Genomic DNA, 21,962 nt, shown 5'->3' with positions numbered 1-21,962 from the left:
GCCCAAGTCATCTTGGTGGCTCCGGATTGGGCACGAAGGTACTGGTATCCCAAGCTACTCAGTATGTTGACCGATCCTCCGATACGTCTGCCCCTTCGGGAGGATCTTCTGTCGCAGCAGCAGGGGACGGTCCTCCACCCGAACCTGGCCAGCCTCTACCTCCATGCGTGGAGATTGAGCGGCGGCAGTTGATGCCATTTGACTTGCCTCCTGAAGTCTGTGATATCATTCTGGCAGCCAGGCGTCCCTCCACATAGACGGTATACGCCTGCCGGTGGAACAAATTTGTGGCATGGTGCACAGCCAAGGCTGTGGATCCCCTTACCGCCCCTCTTTCTGAGGTTCTCCTCTTTCTTCTTTCTTTGGCCCGGCAGGGCTCTGCCCTGGGCACCTTGAAAGGTTATCTTGCTGCCATCTCTGCCTTCTTACGGCTTCCTGATCAGCCTTCTCTTTTCAAGTCCCCTGTGGTTACCCGCTTTCTTAAAGGCATTACTCATACGTTCCCTCCTGTCCCTTTCGTAATGCCTCAGTGGGACTTGAATCTTGTTCTCACATTTCTGATGTGCGCTCCCTTTGAGCCTCTTCACAATTGTCCTCTTCGTCTTCTGACGCTTAAGACTGCTTTCCTGGTAGCCATCACCTCGGCTAGACGGGTGAGTGAGCTCCAGGCTCTATCGTCCAAACCTCCTTTTCTATCTGTTCATCCGGACAAGGTTGTCCTTCGGCCTCGTCCTTCCTTTCTACCGAAAGTGGTGACTCCCTTTCATCTTGGGCAATCTGTCACCTTGCCCACCTTCTTTCCGCCTCCGTATCCTTCCAAAGAGGAAGAGAGGCTCCACCGTCTGGACCCAAAACGTGCGCTCTCCTTTTATTTGGACCGCACCAAACAGTTCCGGGTGGACGACCAACTTTTCGTTGGATACGTGGGTGCTAAGAAGGGAAAAGCTGTGCACAAACGGACCATCTTCCGGTGGGTCGTTTTGTGCATCAAAATTTGTTACTCCTTGGCGAAAAAGGACCCTCCTGTTGGGCTGCGCGCCCATTCTACTCGGGCTACAGCGGCTACTACTGCTTTGGGACGGTGAGTCCCTTTGCAGGACATCTGTCAGGCGGCAACGTGGGCTTCGCTACACACGTTTGCCAGGCATTATTGCCTAGACAGCCAAGTCCGGAGGGATGGCTTCTTTCGCCGTTTTGTCCTCCAGGACTTTCTGGTGTGATCTTGGTTCGCAGACCCACCACCGGGGTTGGTATTGCTTGGGTATCTATTCTAAGGTGAGGAATCTAACTAACGTGTTTCTTTCAGATGAACAAGTTACTTACCTTCGGTAACGATGTATCTGTAAGAAACATTAGTTAGATTCTTTACCGACCCACTCATCCTCCCCGTTCTGCGAACTGACTTCTAGGGTTAAGGTTGTCCTTTTCAGGCCCCTAGAATATATTGGCACCAGTGTCGGTCTCTTGCATGGCTCTGCGTTCCTGGCGCGGAAAGCTATGTACAAGAACTGACGTCAGCGCGCGAGGGCGGCGTCTAAGTACTCCGACGACGTCATTACGGCGCACGACGACAACGACGGACGCGGAGCCTCAGACGACGCCTAGCGACGCGCAAGGGGTATTGCTGACGAAAAATCTTCCGGATCCAGTCTGACGCCTGGGGATATTCTAAGGTGAGGAATCTAACTAACTAATGTTTCTTACAGATACATCGTTACCGAAGTTAAGTAACTTGTTCATTTGTTTGTTAGTGTTTGAAAGTTTAGATGTATGTATGTGTAGTGCGTAATTGACTGAACGAATGCATTAGTAGCGTATGGTGAATGTATAAGTGCAGAACTATGAGGAAGTGCTGCAGCATCACACAGTAACCTCTTTAACTGCAGTGTGCTGTAGTACTTCCGAAGCACAGGGATGCAACATATGTACATAAATATGTTGCAAATCTATGCTTTTCTCTGCACGGCTGCTTTAACTCCAGCCATATGGTGAGACAGGCACCCTTGCACCATGGTGCAAGGATATCTGTGTCATGTGGTGTTTGTTTTTGTGCAGGAAGACACACCTTCCTGCACAAAAACAATCAGTAAAGGCATTTTTCTCCTTCAATGTATGCTGAGCATTTTAGCATGTAGTGAAGGTTAAAAAATGAAGAGAAATGAAAACAATTCTCCTTGGTGTGCTTTGCTACACAAATTGGAGAATGGTGCAGTATTCACACACATGTCCAGATTTATTATATTTGATAAACCTGGAGATGTGTCTTGTTCTATGAGTGTTCTGTGCAATCACGCACAACACTTATAGAACACCGTTTCAACGCAAAGTGCTGTGTAAGATGAGGTCGTATTTACCTTGAGAAAAAAAGGTACACAGAGTGCCTTTTCTTCTATTTGTAAATATAAAAGAGTGTCTTGCACTATAACTATGTTACAAAAAGTAACATATTTCTGTTTGGAAAATTGCTTGTGAATGATAGGAGATAAGAACCAATGTTTGTCTGCAAAGATGCTCAAAGAAGAATGATTGAAATGATTGCAGTCCTTCTATACGTAGAATGGGAAATATTATGAACCACTCAAATCTGTTTTTTTGGAGGTCATATGATATCCTATGACAGAGAGATTCCAAAACTACATAGGTATAAACAGGGTGTTTTGAAAAACATATTAAAACTCTGTACCTTCTTGCAGATGTGCCCATTGTCCATAATAATACTTAGTTAAACTAACCTTCACAGTATAAGAAATAAAAAATGGTACACATTTTTTCAGTTGTTTTTTGTAATGTAAATTGTGGTAAATTGCTTATTTTAGAATTAGGATCTGTGAAATAAAAGAAAAAATAGTTATAACATGTAATAATAAATTTTTTACAACACAGCATAATTTTAACAAAATAATTTGTTTGCCTTTTTTTGCTGTTCTCAGAATATATTGAATTTCACTAGAAATAGTGATTTCAATCGTACTCATCACATAACAGCGGGCAAAAAAAAACCAATCAAAAAGATTGTTTAAAATAAAACAACATGCTGTTCTCAGTAAAATACCAGAAAATACAAATCACACATATATAATGCTTATTGCTAACAAAATTTTATAACTTCAATTGATAAAAACTGTAAATGTTGTCGCTTTAAAATATTCACCGAGTCAATGAGTAAGAAAAAGTCCATAATTCAAACACATACCTTTCCTTGAGGCCAAATGGTATTTTTGCACTGTTTTTTTCACTGGGCAAACGTTGTTTGAAAACCAACTGGGCATCATTACAAAGTGTCCAGCCTTTGTCACATTTTAGATAGGCAGTGTAATGTCCAGATGTTGCGGAAGGACCATTGTAGGAGAGTAGGGTCTGCAATCCTATGATCACCCAGATTTTTTGCTTTTGCTTCATTGGTTTACGACTTTCCCTGGCTGTGGGCCTGCCAATCAGACCCACAGCCTAGCTGTTCTCTCTCGAAATTAACACATGTACATTAGGTGCATACCCTAATTGGAACTGGGCCGCCGTATCAGTCCCTGTATCAGCATACCACAGGTATCCAGGGCATCGGTGTACCCAGGGCCTACCAGAGGCTGCAGCATGTATTATGCCACCCCTGGATGGCCGTCCAAATCTGACACAACTGGCTGCACGACAGCTGGGGCAAAGTGGTGTAATCACCCGTTGCTGTAGGTGTAGTATTCCTATACCTAACCCTAGAATGGACACATGGATTCCTATCAGTCACTCCTATGGCAGGCCTTATCAATCCTGAAGGCAGAGTGCGGGGAATCATGTGGGATGGTGCTCTGGCGCGAGCTGAGCCCGTCGACTGCTTGCGGAACCAAGTCCTAATAGCCGTTCCATGGTGACGCGTGCCAACTACCTTAAAATGCATTATAATCCTCGCTGTTATTTGCTAACTCTGGCATCACATCACCCACACATGTCGAGTAAGGTGTCATACGAATTGGAATACGAACCCCTCGCCAATTCTGGCGACGGGGTTAGCATTCCCCCCTTTTAGAGGGGCACGACATGGAAGTAACCTTGAACCCCGGTTAAAAGTTGACTTAAGCCTCAGCATCACAAAATGGATGCTGCCACCAGACACAAGTCTGACCTCCTGCTGCTGGGAGACCTTCCAGCGGAGGGAGCTTGGACAAAGGGTTTCCTGTCGAGGGCGGTGCTAGCACCATCCCAGACAGGGTTTGTGTATCCCAGGTAGGCAGGGCTGAAAGGAAGGTGATTGCAAGTGGCACCCCGGTGCTCACTGTGCATAGCCCGGCTCAAACCAGTTTCGGGGGCAACCCTGCCCCTGAGCTGGGGCGAAGCCGGACAAAGGATAGGGGTGTAACCACCCCCCTCCTGGCCCCACCCATAGGTAGGACCTAGTCACGGGCTAGCCCCTTTTCTTAGAATACAGGTAGGAGCGAGTCCCCTTCCCAAATTGGATAATTCTGAATCTTGAACTACTTTCCACGAAAGGAACTCTTGACTTTTCTGAAGACTCTCCCTTGTGGCTAAGGAGTAGCCACCCTGCACCAGCAGGCACCACCTAAGCGCTTGCGGTTTGCTGTACGTCTCTCCTACGGATCAAGACTGCCCAGCTCGACGAGACCCGAGTTCCCTGCCATCTCTGACCTCTACCTACATCATCAGCCCAGCTGAGAGTCGTAGGTGCGACGAGACCTGCGGGACCGGCTATCTTCAGAACCTGCACGACGCTTATGCAACACGCCCACCGAGGGACCCTCGAGTGAGTGTAGCTAGGGTTTGAGAAGCCCTAACCCTGAGCAGCTCCAGCACCGAAGTCTGCCTCCCCAGCATCCACGAGATCTGCGTGGGGGCCCTTCCGCTCCTTGCTGTTCACCGCGTTGTCCGACCACTCACCGACCGGCTTGTGGCCCTCTTCACGACGCACCACGATAGTTTCATCACCGGTCTGGTCGCTCCAGATTGGCTCTCGCTCTCCTTCAACAGAAGAGTACCCCGGACCCTCCTGGTCCACTCCCAACGTCATCTTGACTCTACCGCGTGGGCTTGCCACTGCCAAGACCTGCTGCCCCATTCCTGGGCCCAGCATCATCGACAGCAGACACCTTCGTGGGACAGCTCGCCCTCCATCCTGGTCGCCGCCGCGCCTCCTGGTCCGAGGAACAGCCGAGTCCGACGTCATCCACTCACCTGGTCGAGGTGACTTCAGCCGGTACCCTCCTGGTGCCCACACGATCGCTGGCTAGCGGTTGAGAACTGAGTCCCCTCTGCTTTCAGGTTTCCTTCATCACCGATCCAGGCTTGGATCTCGCTGAACATCGACACTGGTCGCCTGCCAGCAACTTCTTCTTTCAGGCTCCTGAGACTACAACGAGGACTCCCGACATCTTGCCGAACTTCACGCAGCCGCAGCCTCTGGGCTAGGTAACTCGAGCATTTCGCTGCTCCATCGCAGGTTCGCTCTACAAGTGTCCAGTTCCTTTTTCGTTTAGTCCCACTGAACGGATCACTCCGGAATCAGTAACTCCAGACTCTAACCATTTGCATTTCACTGTTAGTGTAGATGGTTTCTCGTGCCCCTCGGGCATTTGTGTCATTTGTGCAACTGAAGTATTTTCATAAGAGTTTTGTAGTGTGCTTAGCTCCCTGACTCATAAAGAGCCAGGGTAGTCTTGTTATAAATAAATAGCCTTTATTTTCATAACAACTTGTGTGGTGTCCTTTCACTTGACGTTCAAGGGGTATATGTGATGGTAAACAGCTGGCTTAACACGCCCTCTAGAGTTTAGCCTAAAGACTGCTCGTATCCACGCTACTAGGATAGCTGGTCTAAAAGGTTGACTTACAACCAATCATCAATAAGGGTCGTTTGGAATGATACACAGTGATCACTAGAATAGTGAGCACTACATATCAGGCCAACTTCTCACAACCATCATGGAAAATTATTGCAATTGCTACAAAAGTCCTTCCTGATATTGATAGTTGTGTTGCTACAAATTGCTTTATTAATGTATCCAATTTTCTTCCATCAGCTGTACAACGTTGCATCATTAAAGTTATATATTGTCCATATTTTTTTTAAAAATAATGTGGATAACATTTCTGACTTACATTGGCTACACTCTATGTTTTGATTTGCACCTTTAACTAATGTATTGAAAGACACTGATTTACAGCCCGGTAATGTTAAATATAGAAATCTTTCAGTGTCTACATTAGTGCTAGATGTATACATGCAATTTTCACAATGTTGTTCCCATTTGTAGCAAAGGCCAAAAATAATTTCTATTTCTACACCTTCATTTTCAAAAATGGTAAGCATATACATTAAAAATTCCTGAGCATCTTGTTGGATATTTTGCGTAAATTGTGTAGAACCAGAACACACATCCAAAAGATTACGAACATCTGAAACAGTTTGTATTTTACTTGTATCTGTTCTCAATGTTTCATAAACAGAATGCAACAAGGAACAAAATCTTTTTTCCCCGATTCTGCATAATTTGTTCTTGCAAACCTTCAAGATAAAAAACAACATTGACCACTACATTAGCATAGCAGTTGACACCTGAACTATTTTCAAACTGATAACCAACAATCTCTTCAATAGTGTCCTTTTTGTTTTAACTTGCAATCGCAACATTATCTTGTTCTTTTCCCTTCTCTACACCTTCAGTACAGATATTCTCAAACCTTCTTTTGCGACCAACCACGCGCTTTTCAAATACAGGATATTGACCTAAATTGGGAGCATACGCCCTTCTTAACCTATTATACTCTTTTACACAGTTTGCATCTGCAGTAACCTTTGTGTCATCAAAGTCAATCAAAAACAAACCAGATAATGTTCTGACTCGCGACAAAGCAACATATGCCATACCCTCTTTAAACACTGCAGATCCAATGTTCAGCAATGCACTGTCTACACTTAATCCTTGAGATTTATGAATAGTCACTGCGTATGCCAGAAAAAATGGAAATTGTTTCCTACGGACATATAAATCTTTAACAAGCAAAAAACAAACTGAACAACGACCAATTTCTTTAACTTCTTCAATCTGATCAAATTTAATTTTTTTTAAATTCAATCCCTTCTTTTTTCTGATAATTAACAAAATCCACCACTTTACCCATTGCTCCATTAACTAAACCTTTTTCTACATCCAAATTAAGCCTTAAAGTTACCCGACAGTTTACACATGCATATAGAGTCTTTTCTAAACCAGACGTTTTAGATATCTTTTTTTCTAAAGAATCCAGTTTTGTTTTCAATTTTCCCGTCAAAATAATAGTGATTCCTTCATGCTCTATTTTATCGATGGCTTCCATTTCAATAATTTCTTCATTTTCCAGTTTCAATAGTTCTCTGTTGAATATAGAACACTCGCGCAGTGTTGGCATTAAGCAGATCACTGATTTATTTTCTGCAATTTTCATGTATACTTTCTCAGGAACTACATTTTCATTTGGAAGCAAATTGAAAAGTAATCAACTCTGCAAAGCTTGTTTGCCATGTTCTGTCAGAAGGCCTATTCTTATATCTTGAAGAATACTTCCATATTCAGCATCATTTGCATGTCGCATATTTTTCGTCAGTTCTTTGTATTCAAAATATGTCCAAATGTTCACGTTTCCAACACTACCCAGAGACTTTCTGGTATCTTCATGCACAAGTGTTTTAAATACTGGTTGTCCTTTTACTGTAGTCAGTTGCAGTAGATCTCCAAAAACTATGACGTGTTTTTCTCCAAATAACACGTCATACTCTGTTTTAAGAATTTGCTGCATTCTTAAATGCACAAAGGCAAGCATCAAGTTTGAGACCATGCTTACCTCATCAATAATGAGAAGTTTCATTTTCTTCAGGACTCTTGAAACGTCACAACAAGCTTCTCCAGATAGCTTGTGGTATTCCAATTTGTTCTCATGCTCTACTGGTAGCATTAGTAAACAATGTAAAGTAAGTCCTTTAATGTTATGTGCTGCCAACCCAGTTGGAGCAGTGACAACACAAGACAAATGCGACTCAGTTGTTTTCTGCAGATAACTTGTAATTACTTTAATTAAGAATCTTTTTCCTGTTCTAGCTTGACCACTCACATACATTCGGATAGGTTGAAATGATGTACATGAGCACTCTTTCACTTGCTGATATATTTGTTTCTGTTCAACATTTAGGTTCTGATTCCGATCCTGGAAAAACCGGGTACGAACCGTCGGTCGGAGCGTTTTCTCCGTCCGACTCGTACCCGGTAAAAAGACCCTACGAATTGGCAAGTACGATTCGTACGGAAACAGCATTTCCGTACGAATCGGAAAAAACACCGACCGAGGGAAATATACATACGAATGCGATCCGGAACACCTCCGACGTGACGTCGGTACGCACTCTGGCTGCGTTTCACGAACCAGGAAGTACGATTCGTACCCACAGCAGTCCGGACGGCAATTTTTTTACGGCACCTAAAAAGTGCCGGGAAAACGAAGTACGCCGCGAAACGAGCAGATTAGGGGGCCCAGTACGTGCCGTACCCCCCCCCAGCCCTCGTAAGTACGCACCGAACCCCACCCCCACGGATGTCCGCACCGTACCCACAGCCCCCCCGCGGACGTACGTTGCGAACCCCCACCCCATCAGTGTAGGTACGGTGCGTACCCCCATCATTGTGAGTACGGTGCGTACCCCCATCAGTGTAGGTACGGTGCGAACCCCCAGGGGAGTTCGCACTGTACCTACACTGATGGGGGTACGCACCGTACCTACACTGATGGGGGTACGCACCGTACCTACACTGATGGGGGTTCGCACCGTACCTACACTGATGGGGTGGGGGTACGCACCGTACCTACAATGGTGGGGGTACGCACCGTACCTACACTGATGGGGTGGGGGTACGCACCGTACCTACACTGATGGGGCGGGGGTACGCACCGTACCTACACTGATGGGGGTACGCACCGTACCTACACTGATGGGGTGGGGGTACGCACCTTACCTACACTGATGGGGGTACGCACCGTACCTACACTGATGGGGTACGCACCGTACCTACACTGATGGGGGTTTGCACCGTACCTACACTGATGGGGTGGGGGTACGCACCGTACCTACACTGATGTGGGTACGCACCGTACCTACACTGATGGGGTGGGGGTACGCACCGTACCTACACTGATGGGGGTACGCACCGTACCTACACTGATGGGGGTACGCACCGTACCTACACTGATGGGGGTACGCACCGTACCTACACTAATGGGGGTTCGCACCGTACCTACACTGATGGGGTTGGGGTACGCACCGTACCTACACTGATGGGGGTACGCACCGTACCTACACTGATGGGGGTTCGCACCGTACCTACACTGATGGGGTGGGGGTACGCACCGTACCTACACTGGTGGGGTAGGGGTTCGCAACGTACGTCCGCGGGGGGGCTTGGGGTATGGTGCGGACATCCGTGGGGGGGGCTGGGGGGGGTTCGGTGTGTATGCGGCCACATGTCTCCATGGTTGCTATTGATGTGCTCTCCGTACGGTCTTTTTTCCGTCCGGCTGTGCAATCGGACGGACGGGACGGATCGTACTTGCGCGCTCGGACTTCTCTTTTCCGATTCGTACGGAAAAAACATCCGGGGACGTGTCGGACACTTTTTCCGACCCGAGGACGTGTGGGGGTATATTCCCAATGCGATTCGTATGGACTTTTTCCCATACGAATCGTACTTGGCAGTTTGTACGGTACATGTACGATTCGTACTGAAAAAAATCCCGATACGATTCGTACGGGGAAAATTTTTCCAGGATCGGAATTGGCACCTAAGTTGTTCTTCCAAGTTTCCTAACTGCATTACATCTTCTTGAGCTTGATGCATTGCTGTTTCCACCTCATTCATGGCAATTGCTGCTTCATTTTCAACAATTGGTTGTCTTAGTGGATCTTGACTCAGTGCAGCAGAACTTTGACTGTCTTGAGAACTGTCTCTAGCAATCTTAGCTGCAATTGTAGCTTCTTGATCAATTTCATCATTCAACATTTTCACTTAATTTGCAAAAGCACTGCATTGTATGCTATCTTTATAAGCATTAAATGAATCTTAATAGCTCTGAAAATCTCCAAGTAATTCCAGTTCTGAACGCCATGGTTTGAACATTTGCAAAAGGGCTAAATAGTAAAAATTCCCTTTTATCAGCAATGTCGCAACTCAGTTTCCTGTGATTAATTAAATTTCCTTTCCTTTGTTACACCAAAGATCCTTCGGAACCAATCACTGCATATTTTCCATCATTGTTGTTCTCTGTAGTATTCCGTTTAAAAGTGTAGTTTTGCAGCACTTCATAGAGACACATGTTCTCAAGATGATGACTTTTGTTTGAGTAATATGTGTCCAACGTATTCGTTTTCAAAATATCTGTACTTTCTGGTTCTTTTTCTGCAAAGTATTCAATTTCTTGAACAGATTTCAGTACCCGATTTCGCATTGCTGCAAGACCTAGACTCACCCAAATGATTCTTCTACTTTTGGAGTATAGACTTGCAGATGATAAACGATCTGAGCATTCATAGGCTCCAATTTCACGATGCAATAACATCTTCAAACTGAAACGGTATAATTTCTTACTTAGAGTCTTCTCGTGAGAAATCTCTTCCCACATTTCTTTCAATTCCGTCTTTTCTGATTTAGTAATGTAGGATGTTACATATCGAGCAACAGCAATGGAATTGTCCGCAACATACTGAATATCCATGTTAGCGTTCCACATGGATAAAATAACTGGATTGTAGTCATTTATGTATTTTGACTCTTCACTTCTTCTTAAGTTGTAGGTATTTTTCAGAGACTTTCTTGTGATGGTATGTCGCATAGCTGACATAAAACTGTTCACTCTTCCTTTGGATAATACAGGACGTGGAAATCCAAAACAACATTCGGTATAGAACTTATCCTTAGACTTGTACTTTCGTCGACAGTATTTTCCACATCTATGGCTTTGGAATTGTAAGACTTGTTGTTTTAAGTTTTTATCTTCTATGCTATTGGGTACAGCACATGTGGCATAATCTTCAATGAAAGACAAAACAGTATCATCTGAATCTGTTCCAAATTTGGGGGCGTCCTTGATCCATAACAACATATGTATATGAGGAGCACCTCTTGCTTGATACTCCTTTCTCCAAAAGAAATCCACAACTTCTCCAAGAGGAGGATTCTTTTTATTGCAGATGAAAGCTATGATTGAAATATCTGCATACATTAACAGGATCCAAAGAGCACAATTCTCCAGGTGTCTTGTATTCAATATTTTTTACATTGGAATTTGCCTCTCAAAGACATTCAAGTAAATCATCCCAAGCATACTCAGCACAGCTTGGTGTAACGAACCATGTAGGAGTTCCTAAGTTCCGTAGCATACATTTCAGTTCTCCATGACGACGGTACCAATATTCATCAGTCCCACGCTGACATGCCATCAGATTAATCAACTGAGATTCTAAATGATCATCTCTCTGATGCACTTTATCCATAAAATCCTTTGCAGTTACATTTTGCAGATGCATTCCAGTTTTTAAAATGTGATTTACTGCATATGAAAGTCCAGACAAGTCACTTTCAAACAGAAGATGAAACATATAAGGGATACATTGACGAAATCTTGGATCTTCTGCATATAATCTTTTTGTCTGATATTCAGATGCAGGAATCTGCACAGGACGTTCATCATATAGTCCACCTTTTCCTGTTGGAAACAACTGTGGGAAGCAACGAGCTTCCAAGCTCTCTTCCCATACACTCATGGGATTTCCTCTTGCTTTTTTCATTTGGAACAACTCAATCGTATTCCCCATCACCTCTTTGGAATGAAGTGGATGTACACTGTAATGTTCATAGATTTCTTCACATCTGGACATGTCCACTTTTTCAATTTGTCCACCTAATGTTTCAGTATCTTCTGCTAAATCTATTTCTTCTTCTCCCACAAACATATTTCTATAGTACACATTATTTTTTATCAGATACAATGATGCCTTTTGCACTTTTCTAACATCCACTAACTCTTGCCAGATTTTCTTATTCTTAGTAGGAACACCATTAACTAGAATGACTAGTGGTTCATTTTCTTCATGGTCTACACCAATAGTTTCAATGTTTTTCTTTAAATCTAACGGTAAATACACAACTCTTCTTTTCAATTCTCTTTGTAAGTCTGATAGAGGCAATTTACCTGTTTTAGGCTCCATACGAACAAAAGCCTGAAACGGGTGCACACATTGAATGAGACTAGACTCATAGGTATTTAAATCTATCAGCTCTGGAGGAATAACAACCAACTCCAGATTATTATGAACAGCTGTAGCAGGCATTTTATTCTCATCTAATTTGTTATAACAATATTTGCAAATACGCTGCTCAGATCCCAAATCAAAACAATCCTCTACCAACAAATAAGTTGCAAATTCCTTCCACTTATCAATATTTTCTGTTTCACTTTTTAAATACAGATTGACACTCCTAGTCTGATTTTTATTGTGAGTTTGCCGACAACAAATACAAGAAACATTTGGTCTTTCACCTGAAATTACCTTAAACTTTGTGATTTGATCTTCAAATTTTTTTGTAATCATGGGTTCTACATTGTCTTCAACATTTTGTTCTACTAATGTGTCAGTTTCTGCACTCTCTTGCTGAGGACCAAAGTAACAAAACTCAATATCATCACAAACCTTCTTCACATCTGATACTGACCCACGCAAAAGAGCACTGTTCAACCCATTTAACTTTAGTGCTGGACTTTTTGCATAATAAAATCTTCTCACTAATTTCCGCATTTGAGTATGATGTACTGCCAACATCCTGAAATGGTGAAAAACACTTTGACAAACTTTCCTAGAAAGACAAGCCAGAGAATGACCTTGCAAACCAGTATTTTTTCTCACTCTGCAAGGGTCTAGTCCTTGCAACACCTTAATCTTTTGTTTAATACTTTTTTACTATATGCCCGTAAGAAACTACATAATTTATCAATAGATTCTTGTCGTACACTACAAATGCTACTGTTTTTTTTTTTTTTTTTTTTATAAAAACCTTTATTTCTTCAAGAGTCTGGACACAGCTATTCAGCCGACAACCCGGAGGTTCGGCAGCTTCGGTAGAGAAGGACAGAGAAGCGTCCACATTGCATTAAAGGAGCAGTGAAAAGATTCCATTTTTAAATAAACACAAACACACAACAAACCCCAGCAAGGCAAGAACACTGAATGCCCATGGTGATAGCCCCCCAGGGGAGGCCGGACCCCAATCATCTAACAGTCACAGTACTGTGATAAGAGGAAGAAGGGGGACAGCAGAGGCCCAAGAAGTCAATTAACCATCACATCTTATATACTGAGCTGGTGAGAATGTCAAGAAGAAAGCTGTTCCTCGGGGGGATCCAAATCAGGGGCAAGACATATTCCCCCCCTGTATTGATTCCACCGCCCCCAGATGGCGTGCCACTTCCGAGGTCGGCCTCTCGCGCAATATACTGTCTTTTCCCTGAGCATACTCCAGTCCATATTTTCTTTCCACGCGGTCAATGTGGGGGTCCCCGCGGAGCCCCACAATCGCGCGATATCTCTCTTAGCGACCATGTTACCCAGAGACACCCATTGGGTCTGTGCCTCATCGTGATCAGTGGGCCCCCAGACATTCAGGAGACAACACCGCGCTTCCGGCTGCATAGCAATGCCCGTCACCTCCCCCATCACTGCATGGACTCTCCTCCAGAATTCCGTGATGACACCACATTCCCAAATGATATGCAGGAAAGTACCCACCATACCACATCCCCTCCTACATAGGCCTTCCTCAGAGAATCCCATATGAACCAGCCTTGGCCCCGTCACATACACTCGATGCAGTATTTTGAGCTGCACCAGCCTCAGACGCGACGGGATCGCAACCTCCTTGGGAGAGGAAACAGCAGACTGCCAATCCTCGTCATCCAACTCGAGTCCATCCCTAGTCCACTGGTCCCGCAGCCCCAGAAGCATATCCGCCCGGACATTTATCAATTTCTTGTAGATGATCGAGATCGTGCTCTCAGGCATATGGCCATCAAGGATCCGGTCCTCCAAAGGAGAGGACTCAGGCACCTTCTCACCCTCCACGAGGACTGACCGGAGGGCATGACGCACCTGAACATAGCGGAAAAACTCGGATGTCCCCAGCTCATACTCCTTCTGCAACTCTTCAAAGGACTTCACCCTCCCCTTAATCAGCACATCTCCGACCCTGGAGATGCCGATCAAGTCCCATTTATCAAAACCTTTTGTATGCCAAAGCCTACCCAATCTTTCAGATTCAAACAGCGGGGTAGCAAGGGTGAGCCTATCCTTCCAGCCCAGCGAGTCAGTTGCCATCTTCCACACACGCACCGCCACCCCAGTGGGCCCCGTGAGGGACGAGTCCAGGGGCCACGAGTACAACGCCCTGTGATAGTTACCACCACGCAGCAACCACCTGTCCATGGCATAACCAGGGCTGAAGACAGGGCCATAGAGACCATGATTAATCGCACTCAGCTGGGTGGCCCAATAGTAGCGTCGGATGTCTGGAAGTGCAATACCCCCATCATACCATGGAAGCGTCAACTTAGCAATTGCTATTCGCGGCCGCCCATCCCACAACAACGTTCGTTGGAGGCTTTCGACCTCCCGAAAGTAGTTGGCCGGTACCCAATCTAGAGTATTCTGCAATGCGTAGAGGAACCGGGGAAGAGACATCATCTTGAACAAGGCAGCGCGCCCAACGAGGGAGAGCGGCAGCCTCCGCCAGCCCTCTACATCCCGCCGCAGGCGCGCTAGGGGGGGGAGCAGGTTCCTCTCATACCGCAAAGCGGAGTCCGTGGAGATAAAGATCCCCAGATACACGAAGCCCTGCTGAGCGATCTGGATCGAACAAGTTCGCGGGATCGGTGGAACCTCGCCACTCAGAACATATAAATACGATTTACTCCAGTTGATGACGAGACCCGAATTCCTACCGAAAGATGTAAGAACGTCACAGACCACTATAAGTGATTTCTTGGGCGAGGCAAGATACAACAGGATGTCATCAGCATATAGCGAAATGCGGTCCTCGTGTTCGGGCGACCATCTAAGTCCCCGTATATCCGGGTGCCAGCGTATCCACGCTGCCAGCGGCTCAAGGGCGAGGGCGAACAACAATGGCGACAGGGGGCAACCTTGCCGAGGGCCCCTCCCAAGCTGAAACGGAGTCGATGCCCGGCCATTTACCACCACACTCGCAAGGGGTCCCTCATACAGCAACCTCACCCAGCTCACAAAACCATGGCCAAAGCCGAACTTGGCCAGCACAGCCCACAAATATGCCCATTCCACCGTATCAAAGGCCATCGTGGCATCGAGAGACGCCACAATAGCTGGTTCACGCAGCGTGCCCGCCCTGGCGATTACACCATGAAGGCGCCGAAGGTTTAACGCAGTGTTACGATGCGGAATAAAACCGGATTGATCTGGGTGGATCAGGTCTCCAAGTACCCTGATCAATCGGGCCGCCAGGATTTTAGCCAGAATCTTCGGCTCGGCGTTAAGGAGTGAGATAGGCCTATATGAGGCACACTTATCTCGGGGTTTACCATCTTTGTGTATAACAACAATTGTCGCCAGTCGCTGATCCAACGGGAGGGTCCCACTCCCCCGCGCCTCCACGAACATGGCGCGCAGGTGAGGGGCGACCCTATCCGGAAACAGCTTATACAGGTCAACCGGCAAGCCATTCGGGCCCGAGGCCTTACCCGAGTTCAGCGCGCGGATAGCTCCCGCCACCTCATCGACCGTTATGTCACCATCAAGATCATCCCTATCTACGTCAGAGAGACAGGGCAAAGCGATATCACGCAAGAGGTCACGCGAGTCCTCGGGCGGCCTATCCGACACTGAGGCAAAAACCATACAGAAATAGTCCGAGAAACACTGTACAATCCTCTCAGGTTCCACAATCACCTCTCCCCCCTCTCCCGTCAACTCCTGCTACTGCAATCTTGAGTGTACACAAGGTGTTTAGGACGTCTCCCTAGAACTTCATCAGCTATCACTTCTTCTGCATTTCTTTCAACCATTTTCTCTTTGTCAATTGGACAACCATTTCTAACCTCATAACCTCGACCACTGGTGTCAACTGCATGTCTCTTCATTAAAGAAAGGCTCTGAACTTGAACTGTGTTTCCATTCTCCCAAAAAATATCACAAAAATGTGTTCTGTTAATTACTCTTTTCCTCCTACCTTTGGCCTTCATTAAATGGATTGGTTTATCTAGTGATCGAATTCTGTTTAATACTAAAATGACTAGTTTCCTTTTTACTTCAAAAGCCTTTTCAACAATGGTTTCAATATGCTTCTTTTTATAAAATAGAGCTCTCTTTTTATTTTTGTTCACATCTTTCAGCAAATTATGTACTACTCTCTTGTAAAATATTTTTTTGCGTATTTCTTTATACTGATTTTGCCTTCTTTTACCATACTTTGTCTCCTTTGACTGTCCATTTGCTTTTTTGCTTTTCCTATTATTTTGTTTTTTTGTTCTAGTTGAAGCATTCTCAGAGGTTTCACCATTCTGTACGTTCTGTCTGGTCCTACAAACATTTAATAAATTGCTTTGTGATCTTACCAGAAGATTTTTTCTTTTTAGCCACATTATGTTGTTCATTCAATACTTGTGGTTGATTTTTCTTCAAGTAACTGTCCTTTTTCTGTTCTTTTCTTTTTCTTACTTTTTCCGACATGATTTCTCTATTTTAATGGTGATAAACACTATCACAAATAAATGTATATTAATATCTTTATAAATTATACTTTTCTATTACTATACAAACACATTTTATATAAATACTGACAAAAAAATTATAGCCCTGAAGCACAAGTGTGACGGTGGTTAAACCAGTACATGCATAGTGCATACTACTTTGAAGCAATTCATGCCCTAAAGCCTGCCTCACTGAAAGACTACATGCTTACTGACTGAATGATTACAGTACTATAAGGGGAGACACTGGCTGAATTCACAGTTGTTTGAATGTTACTTTATTGAATAGATCACTACATGGTACTGAAAGACTCACTATGGGTTTGCAACAGCAGTCACAGTGTGTTTGCTGGAGTGTATGCATAGTGATTGTGGAAATGTAGGCCTGATGCACAAGTGTATAACTGGTTAGACCACTACATACATAGTGGATAGTTATTTCAAACAGTCCTTGTGAAAAGGCATGCTTCACTGCATGAGTACCTGGATACTGACTGAAACATTAGAGTAATGCAAGGAGAGTACCTGAATGAATCTTTTAAGGGTTTGGGTTTTTGTGCAGTAAAGATTAGTACATGCTGCCGGATGAGTCACTAGAGAAGAGCAAGGGGATTGACAGGGTGTTTGCTGGAAGTGTATGGATACTGACTGGCGAATTGAAGGTGTGAAAGACAAGTGTGTAGGTAGTAGGAGGCCTACATGCATAGTGGATAGGCGTTTGAATCAATCCATGTGCTAAGGCCTGCCTCACTCATTAGTACTTGAGTACTGACTGAATGTTTAGAGTATTGCAAGGAGAGTGCCTGCATGAATTTAAAAGTGGTTTTTTTTGGCACAATTAATGGATTACTTCATGGTACTGAATAAATCACTGGAGAAGTGCAAAGGGAGTGACAGGATGTTTGCAAGAACTGTATGGACACTGAACTGGGATATTGATGGTGTGAAAGACAAGTGTGTAGGTGGCTAGAGGCCTACATGCATAGTGGATAGACGTTTGAAACAGTCCATGGGCTAATGCCTGGGTCACTGCATAACTACCTGGGTACTGATTGAATCATTAAAGTACTGCAAGGAGAGTGCCTGGGTGAATCTTTTTAAGTTCTTGGGTTTTGGCGTAGTGAATAGATTAGTACATAGTGCCAAATGAGTCAGTGGAGGTGTGTAAGTGGAGTGACAGGGTATTTATTGGAGTTTATAGATGCTGACTGGGAAATTGAAGGTCTGAAAGACAATTGTGTAGGTGGTTAGAGGCCTCCATGCATAGTGGATACACGTTTGAATCAATCCATGTGCTAAGGCCTGCCTCACTCCATTGGTACTTGGATACTAACTGAATGTTTACAGTATTGCAAGAAGAGTGCCTGGGTGAATTTATAAGTGTTTGGGTTTTGGCGCAGTGAATGGATTACTGCATGGTGCTGAATGAGTCACTGGAGGAGTGCAAGGGGGGTGACAGGGTGTTTGCTGGAAGTACATTGATACTGACTGGGGAATTCAAGCTGTTAAAGACAAGTGTATAGTAGGTTAGAAGCCTGCATGCATACTGGATAGACGTTCAAAGCAGTCCATGTGGTAATGCATGGTTCACTGCATGAGTACCTGGGTACTGACTGAATCATTAGACTACTGCTAGGAGAGTGCCTGGGTGAAACTTTTATCGTTTTCGGTTTTGGCGCAGTGAATAGATTACTACATGGTACTGGATCAGTCACTGGAGGTGTGCAAGATGAGTGAAAGGGTGTTTATTGAAGTATATAGATACTGACTAGTTAATTAAAGAAGTGAAAGACAAGTGTGTAGGTGGTTAGAGGCCTGCATGCATAGTGGATAGGCGTTTGAAACAGTCCATGAGCTAAGGCCTGGCTCAGTGTAGGAGTACTTTGGTACTGCCTAAATGATTAGAGTTTTTTAAGTACTTATATCTATGCAAATACATAAAGTACCCAAAACCTTCTCTCTAAATGGTTCCTAAATGCATACAGACTCTCAGTGTGATTGTACACAACAAACACTATCCCATACATATTACCAAATCACATTTTCTTTTCCGAAATTGGTAATCAGAGTACACGCAATCATTTGGTTACATCATATATTTGCTGATAGATAGCAGCCTAAGAACCTGTCATGATGTCAAGTTCAGTAGTATTAGAAACCAATCATTGCTTATGCATTCACAAAATAAGTCAGGCTTTCATAGTAGTGTGGAGTATGAAAATATGTAGAATCTCTGCAGTCACTACAGCCCTTCCACACTACTGAATATGTTTTGGTAAAATAGAAGGAATAGTGTTGTTTGTCTAGAATCACACTGTGAGTCTGTGTGCATTTGGGAACTAATGTGAGAGAAGCATTTAGAGGTTTCATGTTTTTGAATCATTAGAGCAGTGTTTCCCAAACTGTGGTCCGCGGACCCCCAGGGGTCCCTGACACATTCTCAGGGGGTCCAGAGGCAGCAGTTTTAAAAGCACTGCAAAGTATCTTGTTTAATTAGCAGTTTTCAAAGAACAATAAAAGTGTCAAGATAACGCTAGTGATTAATGTGCCTGCTGGAGAGAGATGAGAGTTTTGTCCAGTGGCAGCTTTGACTTATCTAATGTAGCACAGAGGGTTAATATGCCTACTGCAAAGAAGGTGTACCATGCATTTTAAAAAACAGTATTTTATATGCATGGGTCAGTGGGTTACTGCTTTTGTCAGAGAGGTTCTTTTGTTACAGTGCAGTTCATAAGTGACAATCGTAATCTAGCACAGTGACCTATAAACTGTCATCAAACAGCTGCTTGCAAACTGCAAGGTACAAGTTAGTGACTTAGGTTTTTTCCCAGTCTTTCATTATCCTGATGCTGCTAAACAGGTTTATTTGGGTGGAAATACATTTTTATTGTTAAAGTCAATGTTAACCACTGTGTTATGTTCTGAATCCTGAGTTTGTGCTTCTCCAGACCAAGCACTCTTTAAAAATGCCTACCAGTATGAATGACGTAAATTCTACACCCTGTAGTCCCCTTTGCCTTATGTAACATTTTCTATACACTTATTTACACATATGATTAACCGTCTCTATATGTGTGTGATTTAAAGTGCTCTGACATCCTACAATAGTATGAGAGATGCTATAAAAAATGAAATACACGTGACAGAGGGGCTATGGAGAGATGAGAAGCACTGTTTGAGGGTGATAGTGGGGGAATCATTGACGAACCCCCAGAAAGATTGTTGTATTCTGGTGCATAGTCAGGTCTTCATTTACTATTCTTTAAAAGCTAATACAATTAAATATATAATGATACATGTGTTGTAGACTGCACCATTGTTTCCTAAATGTATTAGGGGGAGAGCTCCCAAAACCCCCTTTGTAGTGGTTAGGCTCACTCACTGAACTTGGTGTGCACCATATGGGGACTGGTCTGAAATCATTTGCCAGTGCTGCTTTGGGTTTCCAGTCTGGCCCTGGCAGGAGCAGGAGCCTCGTTCTGCAAAATAAAACCAACCACTGAAAAGTTAGTCACGGAGTTGCAGCACCAACCCACCAACCTTCCCATTAATGTTTTTCGTTTTCTTGCAAATTCTTTCAATATAAAATACAACAGAAGTGGCGGAGAGTGTCGTTCGCCTCCTTGGCTTAACAACACACTCCGCCACTTCAGAAACGCAGGGCTGCACCATATTTACAAGAATATGGTGCAGCCCCGCGTTTCCTCTGTGCTGGCACTAAACTTAACAGGGGATGATTGTTTATGTACAGGAAGGTCCCCCTTCCTGCACATAAACAATCTTGAAATGTCATTTTGTCACTTCTATGTGTGCTGCTTAATGCAGCACACATGAAAGTTACAAAATGTCATTTTTTTAAAAAGATTGTTGATGTGCAGGAAGGGTCACCTTTCTGAACATAAACAACCCAAGGAGTTTTGCAAAAACGAGGAGAAATGAAGCATTTCTCCTTGTTTCGCTAAGTTAAGACCAGGTTTTCCCTGGTCTTAATTTTGGCGCTGCCTACCATTTACGCTGCCCTTGTAAATAGGGGGCAGCGTCAAAATCAATGGGTGTTGCAGTGGAAACGCCCTCTGCAATACCCACTGCCCAACCCTTTCACGCTAAGCATTGGGTGAAAGGCGGTCTTATTTGCAAGTCACCGTTAAGCCAAGCCTTGTAAATAAGGTGAAGCCCCTATCGCCACGGGAACGTCTCAAAAAGTGATGTTTCCATGGTGATAGGGGCGTGTAAATATGCCCCTAAAATCATTAGTAATTAGAGTATTTGTTTTGTGTGCACATGTGTGTTAATTTTCTTTTGAATTACTGTTTTCATGTTTGAAATTTAAACACTACAAATTGCTTGGGGGTCCCCGGCTTCCAGTGGTGACTCAGTGGGGGTCCTCAGGAGTCAGAAGTTTAGGAAACACTGCATTAGAGTATTGCAAGGAGAGTGCCTGGATGAATCTTTTAAAGTTTGTAAGTTTTGACGCAGTGAATAGATTAGTCATTGGTGCCAGATGAGTCACTAGAGGTGTGCAAGTCGACTGAAATAGTGTTTATTGGAGTTTATAGATACTGACTTGGAAATTGAAGGTCTGAAAGACAATTATGTTGGTGGTTAGAGACCTACATGCATAGTGGATAGGTGTTTGAATCAATCCATGTGCTAAGACATGCCTCACTCCATTAGTACTTGGGTACTGACTGAATGTTTAGAGTATTGCAAGGAGAGTGCCTGCATGAATTTATAAGTGTTTGTTTTTTGGCACAGTTAATGGATTACTTCATGGTACTGAATAAATCACTGGAGAAGTGGAAAGGGAGTGACAGGGTGTTTGCAAGAACTGTATGGATACTGACTAGGATATTGATGGTGTGAAAGACAAGTGTGTAGGTGGCTAGAGGCCTGGATGCATAGTGGATAGACGTTTGAAACAGTCCATGAGCTAAGGCCTGGGTCACTGCATAACTACCTGGGTACTGACTGAATCATTAAAGTACTGCAAGGAGAGTGCCTGGGTGAATATTTTTAAGTTTTTGGGTTTTGGCACAGTGAATAGATTAGTACATAGTGCCGTATGAGTCAGTGGAGGTGTGCAAGTGGAGTCACAGGGTGTTTATTGGAGTTTATAGATACTGATTGGGAAATTGAAGGTCTGAAAGACAGTTGTGTAAGTGGTTAGA

The 21,962-nt window shown here is 44.1% G+C and overlaps 1 protein-coding gene across 1 annotated transcript in view; it reads left to right on the top strand.

Annotated features, from left to right (window-relative positions):
• Window positions 1-21,962, top strand: part of LOC146862040 (histone-lysine N-methyltransferase PRDM7-like) — a 637,226-nt gene that overhangs the window by 118,687 nt on the left and 496,577 nt on the right. The window lies entirely within an intron of this gene.

Source organism: Triturus cristatus, chromosome 2_2 (genome assembly GCF_964204655.1).
Source record: "Triturus cristatus chromosome 2_2, aTriCri1.1, whole genome shotgun sequence".
In the NCBI taxonomy this organism is placed as follows: Eukaryota; Metazoa; Chordata; class Amphibia; order Caudata; family Salamandridae; genus Triturus; species Triturus cristatus.
The sequence above is the reverse complement of the archived record's forward strand: the minus strand, read 5'-3'. Positions and strand labels throughout refer to the sequence as shown.